We start from the raw sequence: 21,909 nt of genomic DNA on the forward strand, positions 1-21,909 counted from the left end.
TACTGCGTGAGCTTTGCTTTGATTCTTCCCACATCCAAATTGTGGCTGAAGTGACTCTAAATGAGGGACTTACTTAGTGGACCTTAGTAGGTTTTACAACAAACCAGACAAGTCCAGTATAAGCTTGGAATTGAGTTGGGGGTAGGCCACTGAATCAGCTAATTTTGAGTGCTAACATGCATGGTACAAAGCTGATTGAGACACAGAGAAAGTGCCATGTGCTTTTTTAATTGCATTCAGACAAGAGGTACAGTATTTGAGTCAGCTTGGCAGTGTTCCATCTGATGAAAGTGTTGATGATAACTGACACAAGTGATGATATATTAAGTGTGCTTAATATCTTAGTGTACATGTCGTGAGGCACGTTAGAATCAGAGAATTTAGGTGAGAAAGGACCTTTTCACTAGAGGTTGTTTGGACCAGCCTCCCACTTATGGCAGGGCCAATTTCAAAGTTCAAGTAGGTTGCTCCGAAGATTGTTGAGTTGAGCATTGAATATCTCTAAGTACGGATATTCCACCACCTCTCTAGACCCCTGTTCTGATGCTGTGCCATTCTTCATGAAGAATTTTTTCTTAATATCTAATCATTCAGAATATTCCATGCTGCAGTTTGTATCTGTTGCCATTGTGCACCTCTGAGAAAAGTCTAGTCCCACCTTTGCTGTAATCACCCATTCGGTAATTGAAGACAGCAGTCAGCTACCTGCTTAGATTTTCTTCTGGAGAAGAAAAGGCCAAACAAACATCTCCCCTTTCCTCCTGCCCCCAGCCTCTTTCCATAATTTCTCTGACCATCTAGGTGGTGCTCTGCTGGCCCATCTCCAATTTGTCAACATCTTTCTTATACCAGGAAGCCCCAACTGGACTCCAGGCCCAGTCTTAAATGCCAAATAGAAGGACATGATTACTTACTTCAGTCTGCTGTGATGTTTTACCTAATACAGCTCAGTACACAAATAGCTTTCAGCCCTGTAAGGGTGCCTTGCTGACTTGTGGCCAGCTGTTGCACCCTAGCATCTCTGGATCCTTTTCTCTCACCAGTTGGTGCCCAGCCTTTACAGTTGCATGGGATTACTCCATCCCAGCTGCAAAACTTCACCGTTCAACAAATGCACTTCCTCATCAAGTGACAGCTCTAGAGAGACTTAGCCACAGAAGTGGCAGGTAAGCCCTGAGTCGCTAAGGGCCAGAGGCAAATAACTTGCACTGATCACATAGCACAAGCAAGACTTTTGTATTCAGAATAAGTAAAAGGCAAGTTTGATCAAAGCTTAACTAAAATAAAATGTAGAGCTGCCATGTCTGAGTTATTCTGAGATTTTGACATAGTACCAACATGGAATTTTTCAGTATCCTGCACTGTCCCTTGTACAGAAAAGCACACAGTGCTCTGTGTTTTGTTTTGTTTTTTTTTCCTCACCTTGTCAGCAATAAGGAATGATGTTGCCCAAGGCAACATGAACAGAAGCAGAGAAATGTGATAAAGTTAGGTGTCTTGGGAAATCACTAATCATTGGTAAGTTATTAGAGGAAGACATCTTCAGTAGGAGAGAGCCTGAAGAGACCACATGATTTTTGTGCTTTCTGTGTTTATTTGTAAACACCCTACCTGCTAGAATGGTCCTGGCATCCTCTACAAGAGTGTGTGTGTGCGCGCGCGCACACATATGTACACATGTATTTATCTCAGAGCTGCAAGAACCTTACCATCAGCTGTTCTTAGCAGGCTCCAATTTGATTATGAAACTCCAAGGACAAAGAGCATCTCATGCATCCATTGAACAGTCTCCCCTTGTGCTTTAGAAAGGGGACTGGTCCCAACAGCTTCTACTAAGCAGACCATGCCCCAGGACAGGGTGGAGGAAGGCAATGAAGAGCCAATTCATGAGAGGACTTCACCAGGCAAGGGCAGGTGCACTCCTCTCTTGTTCAAACAGTGAAGCCTTGTTCATAAGCAAACAGTTTGTGATTCTGAAGCTAGCAGAGCAGGATGTTCAGCTGAAGGCCCTGCTGGACACCCTAAGTTAAAAGGCACCAGCAAAACACTAGCCATGCCTTGGTTCTGGTGTGCCTGGGGTTGTTAGGCCTGGGGATTGTGAGAAGCTGCTCTGCCATTTATTAGCATGTCAAATGCAGTTGTTGTTCTGTGGTAAACTTACCCCGTGGTCTCAGTCCCTCCCTGCATTACAAGCTACATCTTCCTCTTCTCCACAACTTGTCAAGCCAATCTGAGTGTTGTAGTCTTTAACACCTGCATTGAATCTGACATGAACCAGCACTAGAGAGTCTGTGCGCTGCTGAAATATAGTACTTGTTCAGCCCATCTACGCATAGCATACCAAGGAGGCCAAACTTAATTGGTAGTGAAGGATGAACTGTGAATTGTGCTTAAAATAAATTGTCAAGCAGCTCTGTGATTGTGATTATTTTTTTAAACAAGAAGAAGAAAGGTTCCTTATGTAAATATTCTCCTGTGCAGGGTTGCGCAAGTCAGCTAATGGTGAGCAGATTTGTCCATTCCATTTGTGGGGTTTTTAATAAGAGAGCAGTATTATTCCCTTGCATCTAAACAAAATCCCTAGATTTCTGAACTTTTAGTTACAGTAATTTTTGTGCCAGTGTGGCAGGCAGTGGTATTTTCCTTTGAGGCTGTCACTTTAAGCTCTGCAGAGCAGAGGAGTAATGCAGGAAAACGACTTTAGGTCAAATTAAAAAAATGCCACAATAAAGCATTCTTAAAGTCAAATCTGAGCCCTTACTGCATTGTGAGGCTAAAAGCCTGACATTGGAGGAGAGCTTGCAGACTTGTTAACGTACAGTCTGACCCCACAGCATTTAAATCTTTTCTGCCTGTAGATTATGCACATGATGATCATTAAAAGGATAGACTTCTGCAGGTAGATGCAAATATCAGTACTCCTTTTAGCTTCAGTGAAAGTAAGAGATTTTGCACATACGTCATGCACATCAAAAGCAAAATTGTCTACAGTATTTTCAACACTATGCTTGTAAACTATTTGGTATCCTATTTGCCTGAAAAGTTTCTTGCCTTGAAAGCAAGAGAAGTAAAAAAATGTATAGAGAGACTGATTAAACGCACAAGCTCTGGAGATTCCGAGACTTCAGAAGCAGCAGAAACCCTCATTTCAGGATTCCTTGCTGTTGTTCCTAGAATACTGCAAATAGGTCAAACATGCAATCTTGAAAGCGTAGTACTGCTGCTCACTAATAATAAATGGTTGTGCAAGTATTTGGGATAAATACAAGTTTCAAATTTATGCAGTTTCAGATTATTTTTCTTTAACTATCACTATAGTTACCAGTAGTTAGAAGAGTATCTCAGATTTCTTAGGTTTCTCTGAGAAGGACTCTGTTATATTTATACATTATTTGCTGGCTGACACAGCAAATCAGTCAGACTGGAAAAAACACATACATCATTTTAAACCAACCTCTTACTTTGAATAATGAATGGGGAACAATCAAAGGAAACAATTTGGAAGTAAACCATTATTTGAAATTAATTTTTCCAAACTAGCAAACCCCTCAAAAATAGCAGTCTCAGAAAGTAAAAACAGCATGTATGTGAGATCCGTGAGACAGAACAGCCTTTCTTTTTTAAACTTGGTCAGTTATACTAAGTGGTTTTATCAATGTAGCTATTCTCAGGAATAAGAACGGTTGCATAAAGTAGTGTTAGTGCGGGCAGCCGTGACAAGTCATCATATATCCATGTTCCACAAACCCTTTCAAGTCAAATTTCATGCAACTGAAATTCTGTAAATGGATTAAATCTCGATTTTCTTTTCACCACTCCCTTTCACTCTCACAAGTGGGATCTGCTGGCATCAAAGAAGAATGAAAGAGGAGCCTTGTAGGAAGTGCAACCCTGCTGTTTTGCATTCTTTGATCTAGATGACTGTTGCAAACTTTTTCCATCTCGGGGACCACATGAGCCTGTCACAGTTTGAGAAGAATCAGAAGGACTGCTGCTCTGCATCTTACTTTCAAAGAGAAGTCCCTTTGGAAGAAACTTCTCTAGCTCAGATACCACAGAGATAATGGTGAATAGGGAGAGAATTTCTAGACCATTACATACTTCCTTTGACTCTTTTTCTTCAATTTGCACCAGCTTTCAAGATAGTCTGGGTGCAGTGGCTCAAAATACTTGAGACAGGAAAGGGATCAAAATTCCTCTGAAAAAAACAGCAGGATAAATTATGATATATGTAGGTTACTGACTGCCATCCAACCTGTATTTATTGAAGATGAAATGGCTGCATCTTCATTTTGAGGAATATTGTTAAGGTTGAAGAAAATGAGAGGAAAACTTAAAGGCAAAGAGATGAGGCAAAACAATTTTGCATTAATCAGAAACCTCTGGCTTGGAGAGAAGGTGACAATTTCAGGAAATCTTTAGTGTGAGACAGATCTTTATTCAGGAAGCATATAGAATGAGGTATTTGCAGAAACCTTTAAAAGTAAAAGGAATTATAATGGCCTAGGTATCTATGCTATCATATCCCAGTGCTTGGGGCAAAGAAAAGAAAAAAAAAACATACTAGGCTGATGTTAGGTAAGACCCATTAGTTAAGGGAAGGGGGTGGCAAAGTTAAGGAAGCACTGGTGTCAGCATGTGTGGTTTACCCCAAGTGGCTACCACCAGTATGTATAGCTTTGACTAGCCCAAACTGCTGTGCGTTGCTCTCCCTCACTTACTGCACGCAGCACAAGAACTTGATGTTTCCACAAGCTGCTCCACAACGTTGGGAAATCAGCACTTCAGGAGTTAACAGCACTTCAGGAGTTAAATCGGGGAAGAGGTGAAGTGTAACCATCCCAAACAAAGCCACAGGGGCTTCCAGTACCTCCCATCTGCCGGAGCAGAGGCAACTGGCTCCTGGCTTTCTGCAGTGCTGCAAGCCGTGAGTACTGCCCCTAGTGCTCTTGCATCATGAGCAACTAACAGCAACCTTGATCGGCAGCCCCAGCCTCAACAGTGAAGGATAGGGGATGGCCAAGGGTCACATGGACAAAGTATTTGATAAGCAGCAAGTCTGATCCTTTAAAAAGGGTGGGGGAGGCCACAGTAGGAATATTTAAACGCTGCAGTCCAAAAACATATAGGCAGTGTTTCAACACCCAGCCAGCATACAGACTTAAGGGCAAACAAACTTCAACTGCAGGAAGGCCAATGGGCATGGCATAGTAGGTGTAAAGATAATTTTAAAATAGAAGAGAGAGAGCGCTTTTCCCTCTTTTTTTAATAGAATGATGGAATGATTTTGATCTTGATAAAGTGTCTTAAAATTCAAGTTGATGTGTCAATGGAACAAGCATCTCTTCTTTGAAAGGCAGCCAATGCAAGCTGCAGGGGCTGTGTTAAAAGTTGATGCCTGTCGGCTTTTCCTCTAGGATCTGCTGTGCTACTGCCACGTGAGCTCTAGCCTCTCCAGCCACAGATTCAGATCAATATCACAATTTTCACCTTGGGTTCCCTGTTCCCCCCCACACACACCGCAGACAGCAGCAAGTGGCAGAACATGACACTGGCATATTGCAGTCTAAAAAATAGGCAGTGGTGTCAAACTGTGCAGCAGCTACAACGTGAACGTGACCTACAGCGGCTTCCTGTATATGCTTCAGATCCACTGCACCATGAGGCTGTTTATGAGCAACACAGCATATTTATGTATTCAACACATATCCCTGTTCTCCTCCCTATCTTCACCACCCCTAAATCGATATTCTCATCACATGTTTGGCACAAGCATCTTATGCTAGTTCTGTCTGGAGTTATTTTGGCTTACAAGTGATCTTGTGAACAAGTTTGTCCAGTTTTAAAAAACAAACCCCAGAAATATACCTTTGCAGACTGTTTTTCAGACAGAGCAAAGCTAGTGCCTAAACAGGGGTGAAGAAAAAGAAAAAAGCCTATTTTCAGAGTTCTCTGAAGTGGGGTAGAACCACTACCCCAGTGTTGCATAGATTTCTGCTTAAGAAACTGCTGCAACTGCCCATCAAGGCAAGCCAGCAGCGAATGCCAGGAGCAAAACGGAGACTGGGGGGAGGGATTTCATTCTCCTGCTCGGCCAGATCCTCTCAAGGATAAAGCAAAGTGGGTAAAAGCAAAAGACATGTTAACTGAAGCGAGCTGAACTGTTCCTTCATCAGGGCCTGAGGCTTACATAGTTTATCCTGCATTTAATTCTGTCATTTTAGGCCCTGATCCTGGTATATAGGAGGGTGACTTTCTCCACCCATGCTTTAGTCCATCAAAAAACAGTCTTTAACATCAGGAAAACCAAACCAGCTACTCTGAAATTTTGTTTAACCCAACCCTGAACAAATGTATTATTATTTAACTTCAATTTTCCAGTTAAAAATAAAAATCCAGTACTCCACGTGATCAACTTTAGACAGTTCAGATATACCCCAAAAACCACAAAATGGAGATGGCATTCAATCAGCCGCACCCCTTAAAGCTAGTGAAGTTTTGCCAACATGTCTAGCTAAGGATTTTGCAGATCCGTATTTGCTTAAAATTGTCTCCAGACTACCTGGAACTGAAAGGCCCAGGATCTCCACAGAGCCTTTGGGCATTGTTTTATTTGTTTTCATTTCTGCATGAATTTGTTTGAAAATACCCAACCGAGCAATAAGAAGGGATTGTTTTTAATCTGTAGAGATGATAGCATGCTGATTTACATCAAGGACATGCAAAAATAAAGCATCAGATAAACTGCACTGGGAGATTTTTTTTTAGTATTATTTTCCTCCAGGCTTTTCCCAAAATAAAACCTATTCTGCATGGAGCTTGCTGTTGATAAGGCATCTGTATGTTTGGTTTGTCATCCCAGAAGCATTAACACCACCATTCTTAGACAGTGTACATGTATGCACGTGTGAAAATTTGGCTAGATTCTGTCCTTGCTCAGAACCACAAGGGAGGGAGGTCACAGTTACATTGACAGCTGGGACCTGGCCAGTGGTCACTTAACACCCAAACCAGAGAGGACCTGGCCTTGATCCAAGCTCTGTTTAATACAATCAAAAGATTTCAGTGCTACAGAGCCGATTTTACATCACGTTCTCTGGGAGAGAATTGCTAATGCCTGATTTTTATGCTTCCCGTGCCCTAATGCTGCCTGAGTAACTATTTTAAAATTAGCTTGTGTATTTTTTTTGTTACATTGGACAACACAGAAAAGAACACCTTCTGCCATCCAGATTTCAGTTAACATTAACAACAGCTACTTCTGTGGCTGCAGATCTATCCTTTCTCTTGTTTTATGTCTCTTCAGCAATAACCTTCCCCGCCTGAGTGATTGAGGTTATAAAACACGGTAATTATAAATCTCATTGACTGCCTTGCATTCAAGGGCGTGTTCCCTCCGAGCATAGCTGTGAAGCATGTTACCCAGGAGACTGTCCTGCAGGATTCAAAACAGAATTATTGTGACCCAGCGAGCTTGTTGTAGGGGAGAACATTTGGGATGCTGACCTGCTGTCACAGCACAGTAAATACATTTTTCTCATTTCACAGCAGGGCAACGCCGCAGTACAACAAGGCCGATACACTCAAGTATTCTTTTGAGGCATGACTTACATCTCAGTGACAAGCGCTAGGTCACTAAGGATGTAGCAAGGGACCCTGAGACTGGAATCACAAACCAGAAGTCCTGCTGGCCAACCACGCAATTTCAGCAGCTCTCTCTGAATGTTTAGTTGTCTTAGACCTTGCTGGGCAAAATCATAAATACCTCAAACAGTATAACACTGTATCAATAAAACACCTTCTTAAAATGTGCTAGTAAGACAGGCTAAAAAACGTTTTAATGAGTGGCAGCTGAATGTTCTCCTTTGCATCACTAACTAGCATGCTCCAATACCATCCTTTTCCCCAACAATCTGATTTTAAAGTCAGGATCTGTACAGGTGCTCTGCTCAGTCCTGGAGGCTTTATTCTCAGTATCAGTCATGATGCCTTGCAACTGAGAAACTATGCAAACCCCAGCCAATCCCCCACCCTTTCAAAGTCTTTGTAACACCTGAACAGTCTCTCTCATGCTCTCAGAAAGAAAGAAAGAAAGAAAAAGAAAAGCTTTCTAGAATAACAGCAAACCCAAAACACTGCTATTGCTATCCATTTTATCAATTACTGTCAGTGCAAAAAGGGAACACTTAGTGCAACATGGTAGCCTCAGCAGTTGCCTCCTCTTTGTGCTCAAGTTGGAGAGGGAATTGAGATGCAGAGCAGTCACTCCCAGCAGGTGTGCAAATCAGTTAAGTTTAATTGGAAACATCCTGCTGAAAATGTGAATGTTTTACAAGTACATCGTTGCCATCAGGGGCTTCTACTGGAATGGGTGTTTTGTAAGAGACTTTGACACAACAGCTGCTAAAGATGCTGCTCTCCCTCTTGCTGTCTGTATCCAGTGATCTCCCGACACATAAGTGCTGGACTTCTGTCATACTTTACTGCACTGCATGTCTTTTCTACATTATTGCCTCCCTGAGCTTCTGAGACACATGGGCTGGTAAATGTGCCTTCCCGCCTAGCATAGAGGCAGATCAATTCCATTAAAGTAAAAGCTTTACTAGAATGCAAGGCTTGAGCTGTTATGTAAATGGCCCCGCCACTCCATGTGGATTAAAAAGACCTCACTATGCTGTGATTTGACTTCTTTTTTTTTTTTTTTTTTTTTTTTGGGGGGGGGTGTATGAGCAGTGCTGCAGTGTATCTTAATTGTATATGCTTTTGCATGATTGCAAGGGTTACTCAAGCAGTTGAGTTTTTCTGCTGGTTTGCTGAAAATCCTGAGACATTTATTTTACCCTCTTTCATGGTGATGCACTGTTTTTCCTGCAGTGGGTCTCAAGAAAATTCATTTACCCTCCTCCAAAAACAAAAGCCATCATTCGACTACCTCCAAATGATGCTACCATGGTCTAGTATACCATAACTCATCCACAGTGCCAGCACCTCTGATTCAGGTTACTAGTCATTAGGCTTCATCTCTGATCTGTTGTTTCTGGAGGAGTTGCAGCCATTTTTCCACTCTCTTCAATTAAGTAAAGGGCTCTCTCCAATTAAGGACTGGTGAAGCCAAGCCTGCAAATCAGGTATTCATATGCTTTTGGAAATCATGGCAATCTTTATAGATGGCAGGCTGTCTAGAGTCAGTCCTTAAATAAAAAGAGAGGTAGCTATTCCTCACTGCACATGGTTTTAGACCGCACTGTACTGCTTTAACATCTTTCAGAGCTCATGTAAAGCCATATTCCTACTAAACTGGCAGTTCTTGTGGTACTTCCATAGGAATGAGGACTTCTCTGAATGGTTGAATGCAACTAGGTAATTACTCTGTTAGACCAATTCTGCTAGAAGTCCCATGTGCACATACTTATAAGAATAACAGGACCTTTTCCCAGTATGTCTGTGTTGCTTCTGAAACTAAAATGCAAGTATTACGGTATACAGCCAGGTACCTTAATGACAATCCACCAAAAACAATTACTGACTACTATGTTTTGGCTAATATACTGATCTCAAGTTTCTGTCTATAAAAGAGCATCACATCACTTTAGACAGTCACAGAAATGCAGCCAGATCTGGACAAATTGTGCTTGTTGGTTGGATGAGTAACAGGTTTCTCATGCCTGACTTCCAGAAAGACAGCTGCTATAGAAGTGTCTGATGCCGTTGTTACAATACAATTGGCGGTTGTGTCTCAACTGACACATATCCACATCAAAAAAATAAAGCAGTAATTGTCTCTTACTGGCAGTCTGAGAGATGCTGTAATCAAGTAGCTTAGATCATCTCCAAGAGGCATGATCCTTTGCACCAAAAGCAATGGCTCATTACTTAGATTCACACTGAGGAAGGTCAGGTTGTAAACTCTTATAGCAGATTAATTTATACTAAAATGTGACTCCTTTCTCCCACTACAGAATTCAAAAGTGCACCTGTTTATGTGGTAGGTCTCTTAGCCAGGATAGGTGTACAGCTGTATTTCAGCATTTTGTTCATTAGCAAGCTGTTTTAACAATGAAGCAATATAGAGTATGTACATATACTACATTGGTGACATTGCTCATCTGGAACTGGATGACAGGCTAAGAAGCAGGAGGAGGGAAACAAAAGATTTGTAAAGAAGGGAAGAACTACAGAGAGTAAAACTTCGCATGAGCACGTGGTGGTGAACAATTATGGGCTTTTTTGCCACCTGCAAGCAGAAGTCATTTGAATCAAAAGATTGCAGAAAGCAAGATGATTTCTCATGTCAAAGAAAGTTCACAATTTCTCTTATTGCACTGCTATAGCAGAGAACATGTTTCTGGAAAAAAAAAACAAAAAAAAATCCACCTTCTTAAAATGTCAGAGATAAAATAGTTGTATTATTCAGATAATTCAGAGGAAAAAATACCTGTTTTGCACCAGTACTGAAAAGAATGCAATGCAAACCGTGACCTAAATGTATTTTTCTGCCTGTAATCCAGAGGCATGTCCTCTAGCCTTTCCCTCCTCCACCCCACTGAAGTTTCAAAGAGTCCTTGCATGAGGGTTTTTGCCTGAGGCAGAGTTGCAGAATGATGTGCTGTGGCTGGCAGGGTGATTTTGAAACATTTGCTAGCAGGCAAAGGTCTGTGGGAGCAGACATGAGACTGGCAGGTGGGATTTGATAGCAGAGATCTTGTGCAGCTGCCAAAAAATCACAACCCAGATGCTAGGGCTGAACACATACTGCCTGGTAAGAATGATGTTTGGAGGAAACTAGGAGGCTGGCAAGTGTCTGGCAGGAAAGAATTTGATTCTGATTCCTGTGCAGCCCTACCTATTCCTACTCCTTTCGTCAAACCAGTCACGGGAGTCTTCTGTGCGCAAGTGACATGGAGACGTCCAGCACTTTTTCATTAGCCTGCCCACCAAAAAACACTTTACAGTATCAGGCTTCTCTTTGTCTCTCCAGAAGCTATCTTAAATCCTTTGCTTATCATCTTTTTTTCCTCCCCTCTCTCCTTTCCTCCTCTGCATGTCTTCTTTGAGCTACCTTCTCCTCTCACACATTAATTCTGCAAGGAACATTTTTACTTGGCTCTTCAAAGACCATACTCTTCTCAAGGCATTGATCTTCCTTATTTTCCTCTCCGCTCTTGCTGCGTTGGAGATAAGTTTCCTCTCTGAAAAGTGCCAGAGCAGAGAGTGAGCACACAAGCATGGAAGCAAAGAAAAGCAACGCAGCAGACCAGCCATCTTTTCCCTTCCACAACCACCCTGATCAGCAGGACACTAGGTCTAGCAGTATATACAGGCAGTAAGGATATCCACTGGCCGGTGGCTAATGCACTCCCATACTCCTGAGGAGGGAGCTGAGCAAAGCCAGAAGCCTGGAAACCAGACTGAGTACTTCACCCTTTCTACTCAAAGGACAAATTTCCTAAAAATACATGTCCTGGCATATCACTGAACCACATGGCACAGTGAGCGCAATCCTATTTTCAGCCTGCTCAGCAGAGTGAGCTAGCTCCTCCCAAAAACAGCACTTCAGCAGCGCAACACTTGCGGGTGGACCACCAGCGCAGTCTCCTGTGGAACAGTGTTCTTCACTGGCATTCTCTATCAGGCGATTGCATGCTCGTTGCAAGTGGCTCTGTGGTTACAGGACACATCCACAGCCCTGCTGAACCCACAACCCAGGCTGTTTTCTGCCTGTTAGTGCAGCAATAGCAGCATGGTGCTCTGCAAGTCACAGACAAATGGATTACTGGGCTCAGGGAAGGGGGAGCGGGAGGAACCACAGTCAAATTCTGATCTGACCCTAAGAAGAGCTTTCCTGATGGATATTATGTTTGTTGGCACGTACCTTTTGCAGCCTCACCAAGTAGGACAAGGGCAAAAACCTTTGGAGAAGATGGGTAGCGTCCTTCCAAAACCACGGTTAGTTAGCAGATTCTGTTTTCCCAAGTCAGAAGCTTATTGCAGAATCCCAGAAATGTTCCTGTGCTTCAGATTTCCCAAAATAACTGCTCTAAACTCTCCTTTGGGAAAAGCAATCCTTAGAACAGGCTCTTAACTCAAATTTTTTGTGTTAAAGCTGCTGAACTTGAGGGAGAAAACTTATCTTTTCCTTTAGTCATTCTGTCTCCCAACGGATAATTGAGCATTTTGGATGCTCACATTAACAAGTTTGTGTGTCGGCTCAACTTACCATCCAAGGAATCACAAGCACTTTGTTTCCTGGGTTTTGTTTGCCCCCTCAAAAAACCCCATCACCACCTTCCTCACTGCAAATCCAGTACTTAACTGGCAGCTTTGGCAGCTGAACCATCAGAGCAAATCCCTGTCTGTGTAGCAGGATCACAGCTCCTAAGCACCAGCTAAGAGTTGACAGAGTTGTTTTGCAAGCTTGTTGCTGGCTCTCTTCCGCTGCAGTTGCCAGGCTTCCTTCCTCAATTCAGAGACAGTGGAGCCGTTATAAACAAGGTGATAAGTGATTCCATGAAACTGAAGCCATCATTCAGACACTTTTGGTAGCCGTTTCCTTTCCGGGGGGAACTGTGCATTTCCTTCATCATCTTGGGACCCAGACCTGCTCTGATGTTTGGGGCCACGGTGAGAGACAAAACTGATCCATTGTGCAAGCTCAAAGATTTCAGTGAGGGTCCGTTAGTGGGAGAACTGATGCCCTGATGGTCAGAGGTGGATAATCCTGATTTTCCAGGAATCTCTGTAGCTCCTGTTTATCCATGTCAATCACTTGCATTCCTTTGTTGTGGTAAGTTATCCTCTATGTCCCCGAGGTGCTCATTATCAGATTATTTGGACTCTGTTTGCATATCTTTAGAAACCACAGTAAATTCCTGAAAGACAAAACTCCCCAGCTCTTCTCTATTCCCACCTCTAAAATGTGTGTAACACTTGACAAAAGAAGAACCTGATGCATTTCTTAGAGCCCTCAAGTTCCTGAGGCCATTCAGTCCCCTCTGGAGAATAAAACTTGCATCAGGCCTAAAGACATTGTGCTTGGCCTGATTTTTCCCTAAGGCCAATTCTGTAGCAGATGCCTCTCCCCTGAGATCCAGCCTGGTTTTCCAGTAGGTTATTAGCTTTAGTTGTAGTTTCCATAGACAGCCCTCTAGATACCATGCTGCTATACTAATGAGTATGGTCCTCATACTGCACCTTACTCTGAGATCAGATTAAAGGCTGGAAATTCTAGCAGGCAAGTTGCTTGTCTACAGCTGAACCTGTAAATGATATTTCAGAAGGTATTCAGGGAGTTGTTGAAAGGGAGAAGGGATGGAATGATTACTGCTTTTATATTTCAACTTTCAAGCACTGTTTTTCACAAACAAGCGAAACAGTTATAGTTAGTTTAAGTTCTGTGCTATTTAGGCTGCCTGTTAACACTAAAGACAGAACACAGTGATAGATTACAGCAATATAGTGTATAGAACAGTATATAATACAGTAACAGGATGGATTGCCTCCTGGTACGTAAGAGACAGCCTACCAAGGAGAGGACAGGAGTTAGCAAAGGACTCCAGATTTTCAGCAAAAACTGTCACAACGGATTGACCTGACCTCACTTGGAGAAGGAAGCAGGAGTTCCTTCTGGCCAAACAAATGGGAAGCACAAAACATCACAGTTCTCCAGTGTCTTTGGAACATTGACCACAGAGCACTGCTTCCATTAATGCATGTGCAATATTAATCAAAAGACTTTAATTCTTCTCAATGAGTTTATTCACTCATTCTCTTTTGTGCATGTAACAGAAAATTCAGCGGTATCTATAATTCAGCAAAATCTCTCCATGCGCGGAGGTTCATGATTTATGAGGCATTTTATATTAAGAGAAGGTAAGGAAACATGCTCCCTGTGGGTTCACAAGTGTTGGAGCTGGAGCAGGATGTACTAGCTAGAACGCAATAGTGCATCTCTGCCCAGCTTACTCTGCATTTCCTATAGCAGCTCTGCTAGCTTTGAGCAGAGATGAGATTGCACTCTGAGGCTGTGGCTGTAGCTGTGCAGAGGATGTTATTCATAACATGCTATCCCAGAGACTGCTGGTAGTGGAAAACCAAGCAAGTTAGGTCTTTTTAAATCTCATCACTCCTTTCAGGAGAGATCTGCTGTAATCTAGGTTGGCATGCTATGAGCTTGTGTAAGCCATGTCCTCACTGCACTGCACCCTTCCTCGGAGACATAAATGCCGTGTTTACTCTGGTGATTAATTCAGGCAAACCTTTCTTTGGTACCAAATTTCATAGAGAGCCTTGGTAGAGCTCAGGTTATTATTTATGAGAATGTTCATGACTCCAATGTTGAGACAAGAATTACTCTGCACAGAGAGATAAAGATAACATGCATGGGAAATAAGCACATCAGCCCCTCCTTTCCTGTAAACCAGTGCATTGAAAATTGGGGAAAGATCCAGCACTGTTGCTGGAGGAAATCTAGACAGCCAGAAGTTCCCTATTCATCATCCACAACCCACAGTGGGCACTCAAATTAATTAGCTGTCTAAGTTTTAAGCCTGGACAGTCCCCAACTATATGCAGCAACATCTGGCTATGTGTGACAGAACATAAACACCTGCTTGCTGTCAGAATAGAGGCAGAGAGCTGCTCAGGTCTGCAGGGAGGGCTTCATCACTGCCATAACTTAAAAATATTTTGTTAGAAGTTGCAGGTGCTCACTATATACACAAGAAGGGCAAGTTCTAGACTGGGCTTCTCATCCCAAAGCTTGCCCCCCATCCCTGCCTCTGCTCTCTGACTTGTTTCTGAGCAATAATGGATTGTTTAATGCAAAATGCATTCACAGTCTGTGAAGCATAGTCTAGAACAACCACTTTCTAGTCAAGTGCTCTCGCCATCAGGTTAGCACTTTGTAGCATTCTGCAAATATGTTGCATGCCTTTTCTCCCATGCTGAGACTGTTCATGATCAGTCTTGCACATTCTTTGAAATATTTGGACATAGCTAGGCTGAATCTCACTAATTTCAACAGTGCTTTCTGCCAGGGAAGCTAGATATCACTGAGAACTGGAGCCTTAGCTTATAAATTATGTATTATAAATTACTGTAAATTACTGGATTTGGACCTCTGAGTGTATATTTTTACAGACAACACCAGGAGCTTGAGTCCTAGTTGAAGCTACTGTGCACTGTGCTGCAACATTACTATGACAACTGCTAAGATCTGAGCTTAGAGAAATCTTGCCTTCCCTAGGAAAATAGTGTGTGAAACAAATACTGCATTTTGTTAGTCTCAAACATGTGGTTGAGACGTCTTGTTAGGCTTCCTTGCTTGCTGCTTCATCTCTATGTAGGACTCAGCAAAGGAAGATCTAGAGAATATTCATAGTGCTGCAAACAATTCAGCTTTGAATGAAGCTTAAGTGACGCCAATCCAATGAGGCAGAAAAGCATTATTCTTTTCATTCTTCGTAGGCTTGTATGAGCCTCCCTATGAAGAGATCAGAGCCTCCTGGTTTGAAATGCTGCCCTAAAGTTTACTTTTTACGTCAATAAATGTTTTGTCACATCTAAGCTTCAAACACACTACCAACATCCATACTGACATCTGATGAACTGAAATAGATACAGCAAGCTGGGCACAGGGCAGTGTGCAGTGCGACCCAGCGTATCCCTTCTGCATAGGAGGGGGCTTGCCTTGGGCTCATAGAGGGGTCCTGGGCAATATGATCTCCTTGCAATTACACACTGACTTGAAAAGCACATCGGGCAATCTAAGGAAATGGGCCACTCCTCTCTTTGTCTCTTCACCACTTTCCATCTCTCTTTCTTTTGCTTTTTACCCTCTCCAGTGATGTTTCCCCTGCTGCTGCTATACGACTGGCAGATTGCATCTGTATGGACAAGTCTGTGGTAGGCTTAAGGTATCTCTGATTCTTCAGACTCACTCAGCCTCTCTCTCCCGTTACGGCTTTTTAGTTTCGCTTCTTCTCTTTACCTCATGCTCATCCTTAGCACACAAAGAGGCTTAAGCAAAGTTTCAGCAGCTTTCTGCTGCTAGGCTACTTCTGAAGTACAAGAGCTGAAATCTCTGAGCTGAAACCCTCAGAGCTGAAACCCTCAGAGAGAGCTCAAGTGCTATGAATAGTGATGTAGCATCTTGGTATTTGCTGTTCCCAGCACTTCCCAGCTTCCCCCCAACCTCGTGCCGTTCCTTCCTTTCTCCTTCCCCTGTGCTGGAGTTGTCAGTGGTCCTGCTTGCCTGCCTGCCCTCTCCACTCCTCTGCATCCCGTCCTCAGCTTTGGCAAATGTACCACTTCAGCATCGCTGGCTGACAGGGTATGCAGCTTCAGCAGGGATATTGGAAGAAATCACAGAAAAATTAGATCTCTCCCTTTTTTTATTACTCTAGGAGACCTAAAATTTCCAGATCTAATCTCTGCTATTTTCCAAAAGGTCTGATACATCATGATCTGATACATCATGATTTGTGCAACAGATTTTGGTTACAATTTATTCTGATTGCTAAATAGTCATAGAAGTGTGTATTGTCCTACAGCAGTGTGAATTTTTCCATTCCATGAGACTGTTATCACGAAGTGCCAAATATATCCGAAAGGCTTTTTGTAGCATTCTGCTGAACAAGCACATTTGTTTCTGCACTATGCCCTGGTCTTGCCACGTCCGAATTACCCTTCTGATAACCACCAATGACATGTTCATCTTGCAGACTGTGGTAGAGAGTAAGGATACCTGATTTACGTTGAGGTTAGTTGATTAATGTACTAGAAGTAGCCCAGCAGCAAGAAGTCAACATCGTCTTAATTTACTCTGGTTACTTCTTAGGGTATGGTGTTGACAGTAATGGAGCAAGATAGCTCTACTCCATTGAGAAAAGTCACAAAGAAGACCTCACTGTTCAGGTCTCATGCTGCAAAGAGAAGTTGCATTTAAAATAGATATTAAAATCGATTTTAAAGGAAAAAGAAAGATTCTAGTCCATCTATACAGGTTCTCCAAAAAGAGATGGCCATGCAGACAAAGAAAAAGGAGCCTTCTGGGAAAGGAAATTAAAATGCTTTTCTGCACATCTCTTTCCAACGCAAGTCACCAAGGCAAGAAGAATCTGTGCCACCTTAGTGCAAGGAGACAAGGATGCCAAGTCTATCAAAACAACAACCTGTTGCTTGTTAGGTGTCCGAACTAAATATTAGCAAAGGAAATTCTGATTTTCCTTACTAAAAATAACCTCTCAGTTGTGCATGAATCTTGTTTTGTAGGGGCACAAATTAGGAATTTCAAGACCTCGTAATGTGAATTATGCTCATCTAAGTTAAATTGAAATATGACTCTTGTATTCTAAAACAAGAATAGCCTCACTTGCCTACCAGTTATTAAGTATCACCTCACTCAAGGCAAGGTAAAGGCAAGGGAGGCCACCCCAGTATCATTATAGAAGTGAGTTTGGTTTTGTTTGTTTATTTTACATGCAGACAAGAACTAAAATACCTTTGAAAAAACTTTGCATAAACACATCCCCTCCTCTCCTGTCAAATTAAAAAAATATATATATATATAATATATATATATATATATATATAAGTCCAGCTGCCTGAATCAAAAAACTAAATTCAGTATCTTTGCTCTGCCTTCATCATGGCTACACTGTTTCAGTTTCATTTTGTCACAATCCGTCATTAAAATTGTATTTTCTGTGTTTCATCTCCTTCTTTTTTGGTCTGCATTGAACGCCCAACCTGCACTAGTCTGTCTCTGTTTGCAAGCTCTGAAGTTTATCTTCAGACCTGAAGAAGAAAATTAGATTAATCCGCACAAATTGTGCTCAGTCCTCCTTGAGTGAATCAGCATCCAAGCTCTATGCAGATATATTAAAACACAACTAGCACGTGAATAGCATCCATCTAGGACAGCCCTCGCAATGTGCTGCCCACAGGAGCTCAAAAGCAAAATGATTCCCACCCACCTTTTGTTTTGGTTTTCCCTTTTTTCCCCCTTAAAGAAGCCTATGCTCATAGCTCATTAGGGCATGACACAGTACCAAGAACACTGCCAGCAAAGACTATGTATACTCAGAGGTACTCACCATCTTTGGGAGGAAAATAATCGGGCAAAAACAGAAGTGCCGGTGATAGCCAGGAGGTGGCAGAGAAGCGAGGCCACCTTGTTCACTGGTTTCTGCATTGCTTTGGCAAAAACATCACTACAGCCCAAAGACAACAAAACCCAGCCCCACCCTCCTTCTTCGAAAATAAGAGGATGAAACCCATAATCACTTTCCTGCTTGTATTTATACTAATTGCTCATCTTCCTGAGATCTGACTTTATGAAATTATGCATGCACAGCAAGCAGATGAGTTGCCATAGAAACTCAGGAACTGAACTTTCATTAGAAAAATCTTTAAAAAAATATATCTTCCAGATAAAAATGCAAATTGCTTGTCAGTGGGTGGCTTTCTGAATTTATATATAATTTTTTTCTTTTGCACTGTAGGCAGATTCCAGCTGGACCTACACAGCAACAACATGCAGGCATTGTTTATAGCAAGCCAGACTCCATGGGGAAATAAGAAATTCACTAGCAAGGAGTAGCTCTCAAGTGCAAATACCTCAGGGAAACAAAAAACAAAGTGTTCAGCGCTGCATGTTCGCGTAGGTTTGGGGTTGCTGCAGCCTGCAGCTTTTAGAAAACGCTTGTGGTTGGCTAGCAGTAGGGGAAGGAAGACGAGAGAGGAAACCCAAATCTTTGCAAAACACCGCCCTTCTGCACACAGAATTAATAATGTTCAACCTGTCCTTTAAATATCTAGGGACGTAATTCTGCCCAGTCATTTAGGCTTTCCTAGGATGGCCAGCGCCAGCTGCCCCAGCTTGTTGTGGACAAGCGGATCCGGAGCCTGTGGCTGAGCATGTTTGCAGAGCCTGGGCTGGGTTGGGTTGAAGCATGAAACCCGACTTCTTTTGCCGGCGCTGCACGGGCACAGCACAGCCCTTGGCAGCAACGCGAGGGCCCTTGGCCCCAGGCGCGGATCAGTCCAAGCAGCCATGCACCTCAGCAAGCTGAAAACTTTAGCCCCTCAGTCAGCTGTTGCCAGCCTTTCTGCCTGTGTCCCTCCCCCAAAACATCCTGCAGTCATCTTTCTTTTCACTCATCCAGTATGTTGCAGTGTACAGAGCCATTCTGCTGGCTTTGGGGCACACGAGCTAGCCTTTCTCAGGGTTCACATGTGCTTTTTCAAGTGAAACAGGCATGCTTGCAAGCGCCCGATACCAACGACTTACTGGTGGCTACCCTGAGTACCTGCCCCAGGTACGCACGGTGCCTGAGGTTTACGTACAGCCGCCTCCTCCCGGGGCTGCAGAACACCCGCAGGGACCATTAGACTGCTGAAGAGGTGCTCTGCCCTCTTCAAGCACAGGCAGAAGAGGCGGCAGCAGATCCGGAGCGGGCGCCGCAGCTTTCCGATGAGGCACATTTCACGCAAGCATTGCCGCGAGGCGTGAGATTGCCGGGCGGGAAGGGAATCCCCGCCTCGGGCAGGAGGCAGCAGCTGCAGGGGCTCCCGGCCCGCCTGGCTCCCGGGCGAGCGGCGCGAAGAGGCTGCGGCACCCTCCCGACTCGAGGTCACCTTGTGCAGGGTGAGGCCGGCACTGGGTGCCCGGGCAGCAGCGAACAGGATCGTCGCTGCTCGGTCAGAACGCCAGAAAGAATTTTTAGGAAGAGTGGTTTTGTGGTCGGGGACAAAGATGAGCTGAGAGAGCTCTCGTCTATTCTTGGCTCTGCGGCAGACTTGCTATGGCCACATTACTTGCCCTCTCTGTACCTCATTATCCCTGTCAAGCTGGTGACTCAAATTATAATTGCACAAATTCCTTCCAGTCTGTTATTACATGCTTGCATTCGTTTCCAAGCAGCTACCTCCACATCGACCAAACTCTCCCATTGGAGAAGCTTTATACAACCTGTGTCTCATCGCAGGGGAAAAGCAAAGTTAGGCCTGTTGTCTCATCATCTTTCAACAGAAAGATAAACGTAAAGGAAAAACATCTTCACTAAATCTCTAACTGATCAGATTTGATATTGAATTGATACTCAGGTCAAAGTTACGTTCAAGGAGGAGCCACCTTTATTTGATTAATCACATATTTGTTAACTCCGGCAAAGTAATGTATTTTTATAGTTATTAGTAATAGCGTGGCTGCATGTTCTTAGTCATGCTAATGCATCCTGCATCTAATGGCAGTTTAAGAACAGCAAACAGAACAACAGAAAGGAAACATCTTTACTACTTACAAAAACACCACAATTGTTTCATGAGAAAATTACTTTAGATTTCAGTTGCAAGAGCTTTAAGGTTTCTTACATCTTCTGATATCAATTAAATGCAATTAGACCCATTAAAGACTAAGCTAATGCTTTTCTTCATATGTACAATTTCCTGAGACTGTGTAGTTTGTGGATTCAAAGCATGAAGTCAGGCAGTCATCTCACTTTCCAGTATTTCCATGTGTACCTGCTAAATTAAATTTTGGTATTTTCTTACAAAAAGATTTCCAATACATGGCATGTGTTTACTGGGGGGTGATGTTATACTGTGGACTGTTCTAATATGGAAACCTTTGAACTGCTGAGCCCCTTGACTGAGAAGTCAGTGGAAACAGCACATTTATACACTGGGATCCCTCACACAACATAGAGAAGGACTGTTGGCATTGCAAAGGGCATGGACAACTTTTAGATGTGAGCTCATGCATTGCATAATCTTGATCCTAGGAGCGTAACCCTTATGGATTTCAAACCATCAGTTGCTTGTATTGTGATGGTGGATCTGCCAACGTAGCAGATATTTGATGGACCCTGCTGGGGCATCCCTCACCCGGTAGGAAGAGCGCTTCAAGCTTGTACTGCCGAAAGGTCCCTAGAAAGGTCACCTGCTACTGGTGGTGGAATCTGTTGAGATTTGGTACTGCAGCATGTGAATGGACTGGACGTAGGCAGAGGCCATGCAGGGCTTGGCAGGCAACACAAATGTATTTGGCTGCTGCTTCCTGAGGCCACATCTGGATGATACTGGTGAGAGACGCAGTGCTAGCAAGAGGCTCATCCTGGTGTGTGCACCTCGAGGATGGAGCAGAAAATTGGCACTAATACATTGTGGCATGCAAAGCCCAGTGCAGTTGACTGCTGTGTAATTAAAAGGGAGCTTGGCTCATTAGATGCTCTACGGGTTCAGGCGCATCCATGCGAGCCCTATAGGAAAACATGCTCTTCCTACCACTTCTTTCATCCTCCCCCTCCTGTTCCTTCCAGATGGTTACACCCACTTGTGTCTTTTCTTACCCTAAGGACAGCTTTTTAAGCAAGAATTCTTCATCCATCTCCTCCCCCACAATGCTTTAGGATTTGCATAGAGTGCAAATAGCACTTGGACAGAGTGCACTGATGCTGTTATATACAGTCAGCCCCAGACGTCTGGAAGGGGACCTCATCCCCCTAACTGCTTCTTTTATTCAAAAGGAAAGGTCTTTCTATATGAATGTCAAGACATAGGATCACTCAGACTTTACCTCAGACTCAGATGAATGTTCTCAACATGCAAGAGTTAATTTAGATAGTTGGAATAATTGATCTGTGTGTATTTTCCTGGAGATTAAAAGCCAATGTAAGCTTTTGGAGGAGAGTGGGATGCTTAAATGACCTTTTCCATCTTACTAGCATCACACACTACCAGTATGTTCTCTCCCAGTAATACACAGCTGGAGTATTTGCAGGGCTGGCTCAGGCTCCTATGTTAAAAAAACCACAAACTACACAATTGCTCTTTTAAATATATGTCATACTCAAAAAAACATAGCTTAGTAGTTGGTTGCTTCTCTTCTCTGTAAATAGTAGGTGATCT

The 21,909-nt window shown here is 43.0% G+C and overlaps 1 protein-coding gene across 5 annotated transcripts in view; it reads left to right on the top strand.

The window, feature by feature from the left end:
- The window catches only part of TTC7A (tetratricopeptide repeat domain 7A), a 183,111-nt gene that overhangs the window by 156,790 nt on the left and 4,412 nt on the right, over positions 1-21,909 (top strand). The window lies entirely within an intron of this gene.

The sequence above is a fragment of the Rhea pennata genome, chromosome 3, assembly GCF_028389875.1.
Source record: "Rhea pennata isolate bPtePen1 chromosome 3, bPtePen1.pri, whole genome shotgun sequence".
Lineage (NCBI taxonomy): Eukaryota > Metazoa > Chordata > Aves > Rheiformes > Rheidae > Rhea > Rhea pennata.